Here is a 16,362-nt window from a genome sequence, read left to right on the forward strand (position 1 = left end):
AGCCTGGTCAGAGCCTGAACAGGAGACTGAGTTAGCAAGAGGTAAAATGCTAAATCCTATAGTCTTCCTATCTGCAGCATAAGCAGAAGGCTGTGTATAATGATTTTGAAGGTCAAATTACAAACAGGCCTGCTTGTTTACAGACCAGACAGAAAAGCTTTGCTTAAATCATCTGGGGGCAGTGGGGTAGGCAACATGACACTCACAGAGCTGGTTAGCCACAACAAAGTCTCTTAATGTTAACATTAAATCACTTGCTCTGTGTTTCACGGGGAGACTGAGAATTGCCCTGCTGTTTAGTGGCTTTGAATGCTAATGGTTTCTCAGGGAGTGTTTTCAAGTGCAGACCTGTTTCCAGTCTGTTGAAAAGTTACTCTAAAATGTGTTCCCTGCATGGCTAGAGGAGGATCATAGAATGGATCATAGAAATCATAGAATTAGAATTAGAATTGGAAGGGACCTTAAAGATCATCTACTTCCAATCCTCATAATGGCTTGAATGGATGAGTACAATGCGCTATATGTCTAGTATTTCTCACTTAACAAGTGGATGTGATGAGTCACATAGGCCAGTTATAAATCACATTTATCAAGCACCTCTGCCCTACCTGCCTTTGCCCTGTAATTCATTTGCATTAAATCTGTTCTTACAGCCTAAATCTCAAAGCTGCAAAGACAGAAGTTATAAGGAACTCTCATCTTTCCAGTGGCACAGGAGTATGCAGAAAGTTCTTCCACGTTCAACTGATTCCTTATAAATCATGGAAAACTATCTCAGTCCTACCTGGTGGTATATCAAATATACCCAATTAAGAAATTCTCCTATGAATTCAATAGAGGACTCTCAGGATAACATTTTTAAATGTTCCTAAGTCACACAAGTCCATTTCAAGATTTTTGTGAGCTGTAACCATTGATGCCTAAGTATAATGCTATGTCTAATGCTTCTAATTTAACTAAATATTAATGACATTTGAAAATAGGTTTCTAGTGTTGCATTTGTTATAAATGAAGTCTCAACTCAGTCTGAATTTAGTAATATTTATAAAAGGAATATTTATAAAAGGCAAGTAAACAGCGCTGGGTGTGCAGGGAGTCTATGCTCTACCAACACGCACACACAAACATCAAATATTCTAAATATACAGAACATTGCTTTTACATACTAAACTCGAGTACGCCTATACATATGTACAATCAGAAAAGGTAACAAACAATCCTTTCAGTTTCATGACTTAACAGTCTCCATTTTCCATTCCTTTTCTAGATTACAAACACTGGAGAATTCCAGGGCTAGTCATGGGAACAATATGTCTTGCTTTAAGTTGTTAAGCAACTCAGTCTTTGGGCCTTATGTATCCTAATCTTCCCAGGTCGAAGAAAAACATGTCCACATCCTTTTCAAGGCCAATAGGGCCTGGGTCAAAAGGCACATCCAGGTCAGCAGGGAGTGTAACAGCAAAAGCCTTCGATGGCTGTAGCAGCGGAGGGGCTGATGGTGTAGCAGTTGGATCAGTAAACGAGCCCTCAGCTCCCTCACTATCTGGCAAACCATATGTTTCTGACTGTGGTCCCACATGGCTCTTTAAGGCCTCAGAGGCTGCTCGCCAGGTGCCGAGCAATCCCGCCACAACCTTGTCATTTTTAGTAGCAGAGTCCCACACGTTGACCTCAATTTGGTCCCATATTTCGGGACCATAAACTGTCTGATTGTTAATAAGGAGAATAAGCTGTAAGGTTACCAGGACAGTCTTTGTTCCTAAGGACGTATGATTCCCCATAATGCGCAGCTGCTTACCAGCGAGGGGCAGCTGTGTGCACGGGTCCGCTTCTCTCAGCTTGAGCTTCTTCCCAGCTCTGGTGCGCAACTTCTGTCCGAGCTTCTTTGAGTGGTTTGCTGAGCTTGGCCGAACCCATCTTCATGAGGCAATCAATGTGCCTGTTCCCGTCATGGTCTCCATTCTGCTAGCCTGTTCCTTTTCATTCCTTCTTTCTACTTCTTTATTGATGACATATCTTCATCATGTTGCCTTTTTTCATCTTGAGGACAGGCTCCCCTCTTATACCCTTCTCCCCACAGCAGTCCTTTTCAGAAACAACTTTTCATTGGTCAAACAACTTTGCATATAACAGCAACGGCAAACACCCATGCCTTAATGCTGGAGAACAAGAAACCCGAGACTGCATGGAGTCTCCTGAATCACCCTTCCTTGTTCCCTCTAAACTCTCTTACATTCCTGATGGCCTCATCATTGAGAATCTGATGTTATCATCAACCATGGGGTTGCCGACCCCCATGGCCACACTCCCATGTCTCTCCCTTCGTTATTAATATCAACCATCTTCTTGACACAAATTATTATGCCATATATCACACATTGATGCAGTACAAGATCTGAAATGTAAAGAGCAGAACCATACTCAAAAAGTGATAGGATTTTCTAATACGGTATGGAAATGTAGGAACAAAAATAATTCTCTGTTCAACACTGTCAGCTGCCCCTCCAGGACAACTCTGCACCAAAACTGTCCAAGGTATCTCTGCTGGGCTGATTTATGCTATACAGACATGTTTAAGTTCCATAAGCACTCTTATAAATATCAAACGTTAACTCCAATGTACAAAGGGGTTGAAAAGGAACTGACTTATTTCCTGAGAATATTGTGGGGTATAATTAATTATGCTGTATACAGAGGAAGAAGGCTTGAATGGCTTGAATAAATAATTTATTGCATGGAAATCATTCATCTATTCCTATCTTACATTAACAAACCCTGAGGGCTAGTTTTTCTTAGCACCTTTATTCAAAATCACTACATTGCTAGTTTTTATTGCCAGCTTACTTTTCAGGCTAAGTAACAGTCTCAGCTGTAGTGGGGTCACATGGCAAGGTTTTGGTAGTGGAAGGCTGCAGGGGTGGCTTCTGTAAGAAGAGTCCAGAACCTGCCCCATGTTAGATATGGCCACTGGCCAGAGATGAGCCAATAAGTAATGTTGTTTGTGCCTCTGTGAGAGCAGATTTAAGAAACGGGAAAAAAAGAAACATCCCTGTGGCACAACAGCAGGTGAGGGAGTGAGAACCAGCCCTGCAGAAGCCAAAATCAGTGGAGAAGGAGGGGGAGGTGGTACTCCAGGCACTGGAGCAGAAGTTCCCCTGTGGCTTGTGGCGAGGACCATGGTGAAGCAGGCTGTCCTCCTGCAGCCCATGGTGTACAACAGCAAAGCAGATTTCCATACTGCGGCCTGTGGAGAAGACCATGGTGGAGCAGGTGGATCTGACCTGAAAGAGGCTGCAGCTTGCCAGAAAAGATTCCAGGCCAGACCTGTAGCCTTTGGAGAGGGGATCACACATGAGCAGACCTGGCAGGAGCTGCAATCCATGGAAAACCCATGTTGGAGCAGTGTGCTCTTGACAGATGGACCCTGTGGTATGTTCCATTTGGAACAGTTTTTGAAGAGCTGCTGCCTGTGGGAAACCCACACAGGATCAGTTCAGGAAGGATTTCATCCCATGGGAAGGACCCCACGTTGGAGCAGGGGAAGAGAGTAACCAAGGAGCAGCAGAGAGGAAGCATCAGGGACTGATTGCAAATCCTATTCCCATTTCCCTGTGCCACTCGAGGGGAGAAGATGGAAGAGGATGGATGGGAGGAAGGTGTTTTTGATTTCTTTCCTTTGTTTCTCATTTCTCTAGCTTTCAAGTAAAAGGCAACAAATTTTACTAATCTCCCTAAACTGAATCTGTTTTGCCCATCATGATAAATATTGAGCAATTTCCCCATCCTTATCTCAGCCCTTGAGCCCTTTTCATCATATTTTCTTCCCTTTTTCTTTTGAGGAGGGAGAGTGAGAGAGTGGTTATGGTGGAGCTCCGCTGCCCACCTGAGTAAAACCATCACAAGGGCTGTTAGTCTCAGCTGACAATATTGAGAAGAGGACACAGGTCATGCTTTTCTCCATATAAATTGACAAAGTGTCTTTGTGTGTATGTGTCATCTTTTCTCTTCAACTAAAAGATTCCTTTTTGCTATTGTAGGAACAACTTTGTTTCTGTAATGGACAAAATTAGTGAGAGAATAATTACATTTTTAGATGATCAGAATAATTTTTACTTTACAATAATTTTCTTCTGTAAAGAGTGAAATAGGGTAAGAAACAAGGATTTTTTGTTCTGGATCGCTTTATTAAGTCTTTTAAAGACTAATAAAGTGTTTTTTTGAAGGCTATAGGACCTTGATTGCAATTTTGATGTGCTACATATTGTGTTAATATTAGTGATAAAACATTCACAACACAAAGCTTTTAATTAACAAAGAGAAAACTGATACAATATGAAAGAAGGACTTCTCAGGGAGAAGTGACTTGCACAAGACACACAATTCAGTTTGCTGTTGCAATAAACCATAAACAAAGTAATAGAGCAAAACCACTAAGTCCTCTGCTTGTGTTTTCAACCAATGTACCAGGTTAGACTTCCTCTCAGTATCAAAGCTCCTTATAATGAATAAGACATTGTTTCTCAACTGAAATTTTATCTTGCTTCTTTTAGATCATCAGAAAAATTCTCATTTACTTAGGCAGTGTAAATATCAGGCTTTATTTTCCTAATTGAATTAATTGTAAGTGCCAGAGTAGCACAATCTGCCCGCATATGTAAAGTGAGTGCATATGGACTTTGCACAGATAAATTAAATGGAAAAATTATTAACAAGAAAAATGTACTTGCTGTACTTACATCACCCCTGCATTATGCTAATACTTAATATTACAGCACCAGCAGAAAGCTTAACTATTTTACTTACATCACCCCTGCATTATGCTAACACTTCATGCTACAGCAACATCAATCTGATGATGCATTAAAGTACTCTATCACTGAAGTGATGTACAGTAGCAATGATGATATGCTAGTTTAAATCATTGTCAAAGCAATATTGCTGTAATGTTACTATGTTGATGATTTGATATAATATATTGCCAAAAAAACACCATGCTGATTACATACAAATGTAATATATCACTATTTTCCTGTCACCACGAGGATATTGTAGAACAATCTATAGAAGATAAAGGAAGAAAATATAGCAGGGAAAAAAAAAAATCTCTTAAAGAAACGGAAGTTCTCTAAGAATTCACTAAAATTGCATCTGCTTATTTAGCCACAGAGGGTTTAAGGAAAACAAGAACACAATTTTACTGTAATCAAGGATGGAGAGATCTAAAATTAGACTTCCTGAATTATTTTTGCAAATAAAGAAATAAAAAATTAGACATTTTAAAATTTAAAAAAAAACCCTGAGATAGTTATGACTGCCTTTTTTGGTTTACTTTTTTTTTTTTTTTTTTTTGTCTGTTTGTTTGAAAAAGCAGCCTAACAGAGGAATTACAGAGGAAAACAGCCCTGTTTATATTTTTATTTTATTTATTTATTTATTTATTTACAAAGCAGCCTAACAGAGGAACTGAAAGCACGTGAGTCATATTAATAGAAACTGTAGAAACTGACGTATATAAAGAATGACCCCCAAAGACACAGAACTACATTGTCTCTTTGGAAAATACGGAGCACATCTCTTTTAGATGCCTTTGGTGTGCATGTGGATAACTGAGGGGTGGCAAGAGTCATTTCCCTTCTGCCCAACATCCAATAAACCTTAATCCATGATCTCTTTTTTTTTTTTTTTTTCTTTTTTTTTTCCCTCTCTCTCAGTTCAATAACACAAATCAGAAATATGATACTACTATTCAGAGATGTATGTAAGAATGTAGGAGGAGGATTAGCTCATGTCTCTGGATAGCTTTGGAGTGAGGGATCTGGAAATACTTTGAGTTCCTCCAAAGAATTCTGACACAAGAAAACCAAAAAGCTTTGAGGTTCCCATTTCCTGACAGCAATCTAAGGGCTTCATATTCTATGACAAAGAAAGTATAAAGACCTTGAATTCCCCTTCTTGAGATCCACAGAAGTTTCCAATATAGGAAAGTAAAACTCCCTGGAGCATCAAACTTTGCAAGGTCTGACATTCCTGACTTCCCACATCTGAATCTTTATAAGCAATTATCTGCCATGAATTATTTTTGTAATACCTAATGCTTTTACCTGATAAAGAAGATAAGAAATAATAAAATCCTGGTTTTAGATGTTCTTCCTCAGATCATGCTGTCTGTGTATTTTCAATGTGTAAAAATCTTTAGAAAGCATAACATACTGATGAAATAGTTGTCTTAGGCAGGGTGTCCCTCAAAAATCAGTATGTTTACTTCTATTCTTCTATAAAGGACTGTGTAAAAATGAGAAAATGAAAGGAAGAAAAGGACCTATGATTGCATTTGCTGGGTACAGCTGTCAGTGACAAATCATAACCTCAAGAGCTTCTCAAACTCCGGGAGGCCACAAAAGTGGGACTTGATGACAAACTGAAGTATTCAAAGAAAGGAACTTGCATCCTCCATTTTTATTTATTTATTTTTATTTTTTTTTTTGTGTGTGATCTGTTTAAAAACTAAATCAGGGAATGACTCACTCTGCAGAACAAAATATTAGAAGGAGAAAAGAGGTGGTTTTGTTTTGTTTTGTTTCCAGGACTTTTCCTTGGTTAGTGGATTTTTCCTCCCTGCAACAGTTTTCAATATAGTGCCATGACTTAACTAATTACTCTCTTTTATACAAATATGCAAGTATACAGAAATTCATTTCTAAATATCATGATAGTTTTTTCTAAATTTTTCATTCCTACTGCTACAATCAAAGCTGTAGACAACTGTGAATTCAGTTAAAGGTATTTTAGACTTTCTTGTTCCCTTGGTAGCCCAAATGGAAATTAAGAGACAAGAGAATTGTTTGTGACACTTTTTAACTTTTTCTTAAATACTTGATTTTCAATCAACCTAAGAAGTATCTGTCTCTTCCATAAGGAAGTTCAGGTTGTTGGCTCTTAGAGTAATTGTGGAACTTCTGGGAAGTGACAATGGAGATTCGGCATGTGGGAATATTTCTATTTAGCAAGTTATCATCAATCACCTTGTGCTGTGCTGCTAGAAGTGACATATTCTGTATGAGAAGGGAAATTAATGTCTTCATCATTTTGGTATTAAACATCTCTAGGCACTTTCACAAAATTAGCAATATTATTACCTAGTTACTGGCCATATGGGGGGTAGACAATTATTCCTTTCCAATATAAAATTAATTCTTGTGTTTCATCTCGAGTACTGTGTGCAGTTCTGGGCACCACAGTATAAAAAGGACATGAAACTGTTGGAGAGTGTCCAGAGGAGGGCTACGAAGATGGTGAAAGGCCTGGAAGGGAAGACGTACGAGGAACGGCTGAGGGCACTGGGCCTGTTCAGCCTGGAGAAGAGGAGGCTGAGGGGAGACCTCATCGCAGTCTACAACTTCCTCGTAAGGGGGTGTCGAGAGGCAGGAGACCTTTTCTCCATTAACACCAGCGACAGGACCCGCGGGAACGGGGTTAAGCTGAGGCAGGGGAAATTTAGGCTTGACATCAGGAGGGGGTTCTTCACAGAGAGGGTGGTTGCACACTGGAACAGGCTCCCCAGGGAAGTGGTCACTGCACCGAGCCTGACTGAATTTAAGAAGAGATTGGACTGTGCACTTAGTCACATGGTCTGAACTTTTGGGTAGACCTGTGCGATGTCAAGAGTTGGACTTGATGATCCTTAAGGGTCCCTTCCAACTCAGGATATTCTATGATTCTATGATTCTATGATCTATATTCTTCTTTCTGATCTGCTTAGTGTTGCTGTAATCCACTGAAAAGTTATGGTGTTCCCCTCTAAAAATGACCATATGACATCAGCAGCAAATTGATACTTTATGTAATTCCATGGTGGTTTTACTTAAAATCTTTCTACTTCTGAGATGTATGTAGCACAGTATCAATTATAGAGTTCATTCTAAACATCATTTTAAAAGCCTGAGATTATTTAGCTTAGAATATTCTCGGTTCTTAAAATTCACCTGTGCAACTCCAGCAAATTTCCTACTTCATCAAACAGAACATTAAAATCAGTCAAAAATCTCCATTAGAAAAATATAAATAATTGGAGTAAGCAGTAAGAAAAAATGCCACATGACAAGACCTTCAAGAATGGTAATGAAAAGTTGTTTGACAAAACTATTATTGCATATATCTGTATACATACCTGAATTATGACTTCTGCTGTTTGAAACAAGGAAAAAGGAAGAATGAGCTGTCTTTTGCTCTCACTCTCCTCCTGACTAATATTCTGTTGCTGTCACTTACTAAATTGCTTGAGTTAGTGGTACACACGTCAGTGGGGATTCTAACCCAGTCATGGGTTTAGTTGATCTCTCCACAATTCCTGCTGCTCACACACGATGCAGTGACTAGAATAAAACCTTACAAAAACAGTGCACTGCAGATTAGCTATAAATATAGCACTGTGGCTACCTGTGTATAACTTTCCTTAGAACAAAACTGAGTAGACTGTTTGTCAGCCTAGCAACAGTGTCTTGGGTTGCTACACAGAAGATCCACATCTGTCACGTGGCAATAGTAAGGAACAAAGCTATTGATTTCTTCTAAAATGAAAAAAGGAATTTCATTAATGGAAAGTATTATCCTTTAAATTTTGCTCCCCATAAACTCTTTCTCTCACACACATTCACTGTGCAGTTTTTTCCTTGGAGAAATCAATACTTTGGCCTGGTTCCTGAAGCAATTCCAATAAAATAATAGATGCACCTTCATACCAACTTCAAATCTGAGCCCAATCCCAACCTCATATGCATGGTATGTAAAAGTTCAGTGTGCAACAGGAAGTCAAATGAGCCTATTGTGATAGTTATTTTTATCTACAAATCTTTCAAACAGGTTAGATCTGAGGAAGAATCATGTTCTGAGCTAAAAAGTAAAATTAATATATCTTGCATTTTATAAGAAGAACTATGCAAGGTCTGCCTAGATCTATATTTGCTCTTTAGCACTAGGAAAGAATTATCTAGGAAAGAATTTAAGACCAGGAAAAGTATATCACAATGTATATCACAAGTCTTTTGATGGGTTCCACGGGTTGATTTTTCACTTTAATGACTGAGATTCAAAAAACTTTTTCTGAAATCTTTCTCATGCCTTTCTAGCCCTGAAAAGAAAAGGAATAAAAAAAAAAAAAAGGAATAAAAATAAAAGGAATAATAATAAAAAAAAAAGCTAGGAAAATAATTGTACAATTTGTAAGGTATCCACAATTTAAGTACAAAAACCCACAAGATTTTCAGTTATCTTAATTTCTGGACAAGATTATAGAAAAATAGCAACAGTTTGATAGTTTGATTAGACATCTTCACAGCTTTAAATAAATTTACACAGCTCTGGTGATGGGCATCCTGGCCCTACCACGTTCCTAAGATAGATATTACTTGATTATTCAGAACTGGGTTTGTCCATAACACTTGACTACACCTTAGCAAATTATATACATCTGTGCAACTTCCCTGGCACAAAGGTCTTTTTTTTTTTTTTTTTTTGGTAGCATTAAATTTCCCACACCAAATTCATGCCCAGAAGCATGCAAATAACTGTACCTGTGCCTGGGAACATTTCTTTGCATTGTTTCTATTGCTGTTATATATGCTCATTGACACATATATAATTACCCTACCACTCACTGTTGTTCTGTCCTTTGGTCTCCTGAACCTCTGATTTTTTTTCATGATTTCATGATGTACACAAAGGTAAACAATTTCAAAATCATAACTGTCATCTACGGATGTTTTTATATTTGCCAGCTCCTGACTTCAACATCATTGAAAATGCATTCATGAATAAATTAATCTATACAGTTATTCAAATAATTCTTTCTATACTAAAAAAAAATATAAATGAACAACCAAATAATGCATACTCAGCAAATGACTATTTGCAGATGAACTCTGATAGATGAGTCCAATCAAGTAAGGTTTTGTGGTGTGTGTGCTTTGTGGAAAATGCAGAATGAAGAGGAACTGACAGAGAATGAGAGGATGAATATATCTCATTTTGGGGGAAAAAACAAAAGAAATAAAAAATTGCACAGGCAGAGGTGTTAAATGGCCTGATAACAGGGTGTAAATATTTAGAAAACTGCAAACAAATTATTTTAGATGTAAAAGGAACTCACATCAAAATCTTGGTCTACTATATGCTGTCTTCCAAATTAAATTAACTCTGATTTTCAGTGAAGGAAGCAATATTCTAAAATTTACTCTGGATGTGATTTGCCTTTTTTTCCTGAAGCTACTTCAGGAATCCACAGGAACCATGTTGTACAAAGCAATATTCTAATGTTTCTGAAAGAAAAGAGCCAAACCTAAATCAAGAAAACAAACAAAATTGTATACACAACAAGGAGACATCTAATATGTTTGGTTTTATTTAGTGATTTTCTTGCCAAGCTTAGTTCCTCCAGGAAACAACAAAATAATTGTTGCACATCAGCTTTCTAGTGCTGCTCAAACAGGAGTATCCCTGCAGCACACTAGTGTCCAAATTATTTTGCAAACATTTGACATATTTCTAATCCTTAAACAACTCAAATTTATCAAAAGAGAAGTATTTTTGGCTCTGAGTATAATTTAGGATTTATGCTTTTCAGTATAAATCTACAGTTCCAATTCTTTAAGAATAATTATTTTCTTATGTTCAAATCACTATATGCTAATGTTTGTTTTAATTATAGTACCTTGGTTATTTTCTTAAATAGGTGTGACTGTGTTACTTTAAATTTGTCTTGCTGCGCAGAGCACCAAGGGCGTTTAAGGTTTATTGAATAAAATGGTAGGAAAGCCAAGCATTACAGGTGTTTCAATACATCATTTTTACTCTTGTGAGAGAAGATGGTATACAGCCAAATAAATTATATTGACTGTCAGTAGCATGCCACAGACCTTATATTTGTCAGTGAATAATAATGTTTGTGCAAGGTAGATAATTTCAGTGTTTTCTTAGTTATTGAAGTTATCACCTTAAAAAATAAATAAATATATATATATATACAAATATATATATATATAATAAAAAAGAAAGCCAAGTTCTACTCAGTCCGATTTTATTACTATCATCTCATGCCCTGTCACTGCTGTTCTGCCACAGCAAGTATATGGGAGTCCAACAAACCTTCAAAAGTTTGTTGTAGAGGGACATCTAGTGGCACAATGATTACAAACTTCGTGGCAGCCTGATTTTTGTCAGAGCCTAAGACTCGTTGAGGAATGGCAACGAGTCACAGAGGAATGACTAGGTAGAGGGATGTGAATTTTACATGCTTTGAGATACTGTAAAGAAGAACGGATACGTTTTATTGTTGACTGCAGACCCCATATCACCAAACTACATTTGGCATGAAGGCATTTGGCATGACAGTGAAAAGCCTGTAAATTTTACACCTCTCTTTGCACTCTTTTTGCTCATGAACAACACATGGTACTGCAGAGGTTGCAGACCAGCAATGATACTATTTATTCGAGTAACAAGTTTTTGCTTAAAACAAAAACAAAAGAAAACCACATTTTTTATTACTTATTGTTTATTATTTTTCATTCTTATTCTGATTCTGATTCTTTATTCTTATTCTTTATTCTTATTCATTTTTTTATCCTCATCCATCAAACCTCTTACCTCCAAAATACCTGAAAATCTTTCTGGAATGCATTTAAAAGTATGACTAATATTGGACATGTATTGTTTGTTCTTCTTTTGGAGAGAGAAAAACATTGACTGTAAAATGGCTTCCAAGTAGGCAAATATTGTCTTGGTCTGTGTTTGAATACATGCTACTTACATGCTAATTACACTATAAAGATCATAAAGTGATGGTATAGGTATCCTTATTTTGTGAAGGTGAAAACAGTTGCAGATTCATCACTTTGAAGTAGACTTTTAAGAAAATTCTGTCTCTCTCAAAGTCTATATTTGTTTTCATTGTATGTAATTTTGCTGAAAGAATAGAACGAGCTCACTTGTTTGTGGAATTCAGTAGTTGCACATCTTCTATATTTGATTGTAGATTACTGATAACCAAACAGGGCTGATGTAGGGCTGATGTTCTGAAGTCCCTCTGACTTCAGAACAACCTGTTTTTAATTCAAGGTAGGAAATATCCTCAGGCATCTAATTATAAGAACCCTTTTCAAGATAGCAATGTGTGTGTGTATGTGTGTGTGAGGGGGAAGGGGAAAGATATAGAATGTCTTTATGTAGGAATATTAAATCATTTATTTGACTGATTAAAGAAAACAAACAAACAAAAAAAAAAAACACTATGTAACATTTATTATAAGCAGACATACTAAAAGGAAGAGAGTCAGGATACATACAAATTATTGTGTTATGACCAGCTCCTTTATGTGTATCAAGTAATGAAGTCTATATTTTAAATTCTTCACAAAGTAGCTACTGCTAAGGATATGAATATGAAAGTCTATTTATTCCATTATCTTTTCTTCTGTCATGTAAACATTTCTAAAGTCAGAAAAGTTTTGCAGTGTTAGAAAGTAAAACTATAGGAAACAAAATTAATGAAAATGTGAAGAAATGTCTTCTACAAACAGTATTGAATTATTAGAAAATTATAGATATTACCTTACTGAATTTTTAAAATTTAGGAGAAAGTCAGGAAAGAAAATTTAATATTTTGATTTGGAAATCCTTCCTTTAAAAAAATAAAAATCAATAGAAAACAATTTGTAAGTTATTGCTTGTAATTATTTTCATTTTGGAAGTCCCTACTGCAAAAAATATAGGAACACCATTGTTCTATAAAAGTTTATTTTCACATTTCCTAATAACAGGTTTACAAACAAATTGTTTCTGCCAATTTTAAAAATGCTGATGTTATCTGGTAAGATACATCAGAAATTATTTTAAAAATGTGAATCTGAAAAGCAGTCTATGAAAATCTACAATTTATAAGAATCCATAGCCGGCTTTATCTTCCAATATTTGTTACTGTAATTGAAGAAAAAAAATATTGTTGTCAACGTAAGAATTTCACTAGTTTCTTCTCGACTCTGTTGGTTAAACAAAATCATCCTCTATTTGTAATAAAGTATCATATGTCCCATTTTTGTGTAAAATAGCCATCTTCCTTCTCAACAATTCATGATGCTTCTGGCATCAGCAAACAAATGATGTATTCAGATGCAGAAGAAAAATCTGACAGCAAATTATGCTATCATATTTTCCCCAGTAATTCAACTTATCAAAACATTAGCCAGAACTCCAGCAAATCAACAAGACAATATTCACCAGATGCAGTATCTGCAATTGGCTAATGGATAATAAACTAGAAAATACTTCTGTAGAACTGGGGAGGGTTGCAAAGAACTGGTATTTCGCACATATGGTGAACAGCAGCTATTACCCACAGTCCCATGAAGTATCTGAAACAATGTATAACTGGCCAAGAAGTGTGAATGAAAATGATCAAGAACTGTACTTTAGATATTTAAGCAAATTACTTAGCTAGATTCATTAAGTCCATCCATTTTGCACATAAGCAAATAAGCAGAGAGTTCAAATCAGCAGTGACTGAAAAAGATTCTTCTGACACTTGGAGCTGAGGATCACAGACGGGTAACATCTTAGGAGGAAGACAGGAAAATACAGAACACTGCAAACTTAAGTTATACTTAGCATTTTTACTTCTGCAATGATGCAAAAATTTAACAATCATTTGTAAAAATATGAGTGTCTGATATTGTATGAAATACTCAGATAATGACCTGTTGAAAGCACCATTGCGTGAAACATAAACTGTATGAAAGAGTCTTCCTCTCTGCTTCAGAGAGGAAAGGTAATGACGTAGTCAAGCACTGGTACTAAGCATAAATTTCCATAAGACTGTCAGGACCCTTCCCTTTCCAGGGCTGGGGTATGGGTGGTGAGGCTGGCTCTGCTGTGGGTGTTGGTGACCTGGGGTGAACCACCTGCAATTAGCCACCATGGTGCTTTCCCATGCCACATCACCTTCTCACTGGACCTTGCCTTTCCCAGCTTGGCCTCCAAGATACCTTGCGTGGCCACCTTGGGGCCACTTTCACTGGACCTGCTCTGCTCTCCATGCTCAGGAGCTAGAGGACCAGATGCTACATCAGGACTCTGCAGCATCTGCATCCACTAGTGCATGGATACGGATGTCCCTGTAAGAGATAGAGGGAAGGAAGGTGACACAGGATCATCCTTATAGCACTGCTCTCTGCCTGTCTTCTCTGAGACATATGGAGCAGATCTGACATGCTGGGGAAAAAAAAAAAAATCATGGCAAATGGCTAAAAAGTCATGAGTGAAGAAACTGAGAAATTTTCATTGGAAATTTTCAATACTTCCAAAACACAGTTTTAGAAGTCACAAGCTTTTTGCCCTAAAAGAGGAAAAATAGTTTGAAATTATTTCCCTTCCAACTGAGCAAATTTCTGAAGAGCTTTACTCTTTATCTAATATTTCCTGAAATAACAAAAACAAAGCACCTGTTGCTTACCCAACAGGTAAGCAATTAAGAGATCCTTCCCAATTTCTGTCAACTGAAACTGGCATTTATCTCACAGCCTAAAATCAACTTTCAAAAGTATTCTCACTGATTAATGAAACAGAGTCCCTATAACCGTCAGATGGATCACGCTACAGAAAAGTGTCTGATTTTAATTTATTTCTGATACTATTCTGAAACCCAAGCCCAGACCTCTGAACAAGGTCACCAAAGCCCTTACTATGCTGTTTGATGAAATGCATCATGATTCTGTGCCTCAGTGTGAAGTATGAATAATGGATATTTATTTCCTAAAATCATCAGCTATGCAAAATAACTGAAGGATGTGGAATGCATAGGGAAAGGGTGTTTCAAACCACTCTGGACTGGCCTGGTTTCACTCTGACAGAAGTTTGTGAGAATTTTGCAGAGTTCAATAGGAGCACCAGTAAGCTGATATTGCTTCCTTTTAAAAATCTTATCCTTAATGCTTCTAAGCAGCTTTGAAAGCCTGAAGTAAAAAGCTCCTTTAGAAGTGCAAAATCACTGTATTATCATTATATTGAGGCTGGTTTAGTTTTCTTAAAGGCTTCCTGAGAAGAACAGTGTAAGTAAAGTTTAATTTAAAAGTCATAGGTTGATATTTCTGGTTTTAGAGAAAATGGGTTTATACACATCATTCTTTATTTTGTATGCAGAAAAGAAACCTGTAATCTGATATAATCTTCTGAACATAAACTTTTTTTTTTTGTTAACTAAGTAATTCATTTATGTCAGCAATAACAGTATTTCTTCTACAAAAATCTCATAGCACACAAAAAAATAGAATTAGAATAAAAGTCATGCTGTAATTTCAGAGGTGATCAAAAAGTTAATATTAATATATAATGCTGAAAACACCATTTGTATTTCTGAATTCTGTCTGAATAAAGCTCAAGGAAATATTTCTTTCATCTATAATGAGCCTGAGAGAAAGAAATTAAAGAAATCCAGGAAGATTGCTTAAGTTCAAAAGAAATTAAACCCAGAGTTTTCAGATACTGCAGGTTAATATGATTGAATAATAAATCTCTTCTAAATATAAGAAAAATGCTAATCTGAGGTATATATATATATATATATTTTTTTTTTTTCCCTTGAGTTCTGGCTGATGTCCATAATACTACACTATTTCCAAGCTAAATTAAAATCCACTGTTAAATTTGTGTTTGGTAATGTGATAGCCTATAACCTTAGGGCTGGATGAGAAGTAGAGAAATTACATCATTGCAGGGCTGTTTCTTCTGGTGTGAATGGGAACAATTTTATATTAAATGCTGTTAGAGTGCTGGGGGGTGTAATCCTCTATTAAACCACTTTCATTTAGGAACCTTTAACTGCACTCAAAGACTGTAAACAGAATTATACACAATTTATGTGAACATATCATTTAATCATGGGCTAAAAGATATATCAGATAGCTAAGACTAACATACTAGAAAGCCAAACACAAATATGCTCACCACTTTCAGTGCAGCCACTCAGTGAGTCTCTGCAAGCCAGACAGATCACAAAGATAGAGGTCTGTGTAGTTCCATGGTATTTACATATCCTCAACCTTGCTGAGTCTTACAGCACAGTTGTTGATTTCTATTTATTTTTTTTTTCAGAGTGAAACATACAAAATTAGCATTTTTTCTTTGAATTTTTGAGCTATTATTACCAACTTAGGAATTCCACTTCTGTCTTTGTGGGTATTTCACAGAATCACACAGAATCACAGAACTGTAGGGGTTGGAAGGGACCTAAAGAGATCATCGGGTCCAATCCCCCTGCCAAAGCAGGTTCCCTAGAGCACGTTGCCCAGGTATGTGTCCATACAGGCCTTGAATATC

Source organism: Anas platyrhynchos, chromosome 2, assembly GCF_047663525.1.
Source record: "Anas platyrhynchos isolate ZD024472 breed Pekin duck chromosome 2, IASCAAS_PekinDuck_T2T, whole genome shotgun sequence".
NCBI classification, from domain to species: Eukaryota; Metazoa; Chordata; class Aves; order Anseriformes; family Anatidae; genus Anas; species Anas platyrhynchos.